This window comes from Penaeus monodon, chromosome 28 (genome assembly GCF_015228065.2).
Source record: "Penaeus monodon isolate SGIC_2016 chromosome 28, NSTDA_Pmon_1, whole genome shotgun sequence".
NCBI classification, from domain to species: domain Eukaryota; kingdom Metazoa; phylum Arthropoda; class Malacostraca; order Decapoda; family Penaeidae; genus Penaeus; species Penaeus monodon.
Window position 1 is genome coordinate 22230394 of NC_051413.1, and position 632 is coordinate 22231025.

Here is a 632-nt window from a genome sequence, read left to right on the forward strand (position 1 = left end):
ATCACCCCCCCCCCCACATACACACACCCTTCCCTCCCCTATTTACACACATACCCCTCCCCTCCCCCCACTCACACACATACCCCCCCCCCCCATCATACCCTCCTCTGAACTCACCTTCAACGCCGAGAAGAACAGGCAGGAAGATCTTCGGACTCGTGGACACCTGGCACTCATAAACACCAGCATCCCTGAAGGTGACTGAACTTATCTCCAGATTCCAGATGTCGCTCTTCTCTGGGTGAAAGACCTTGTGCGAAACGGAAGAGCATTGTTCATTGCGGTCTTACAATTACTAATTATATCATTCCGTTTCATTCTATATTTCTCTTTGCAATTTTGGTATAACATGTTTCATACGAAAATACCTCCCCTTTCACACAACGAAGACTGGCGATAGTTTTACATTTTATAAAAAAAAAGAAAATAAAACAGATATGATACAAAATTTTGATATAGGAAGCACAAAAAGACAGTTATCTTTTCCCAAAAACCTTTTTAAACCCCGTGTGGGAAAGATTCTACAGTGAGAATGGGGAAAACACGCTGTCGTATCCATGAACGCGGTCCACAAAATTATATAAAACATTTAAAAAATGTAAAAAATTAAAACTCCCAGAAGCACAATTCCC

The 632-nt window shown here is 41.9% G+C and overlaps 1 pseudogene; it reads right to left on the minus strand.

Annotated features, from left to right (window-relative positions):
- The window catches only part of LOC119591097, a 4721-nt pseudogene that overhangs the window by 626 nt on the left and 3463 nt on the right, over positions 1-632 (minus strand).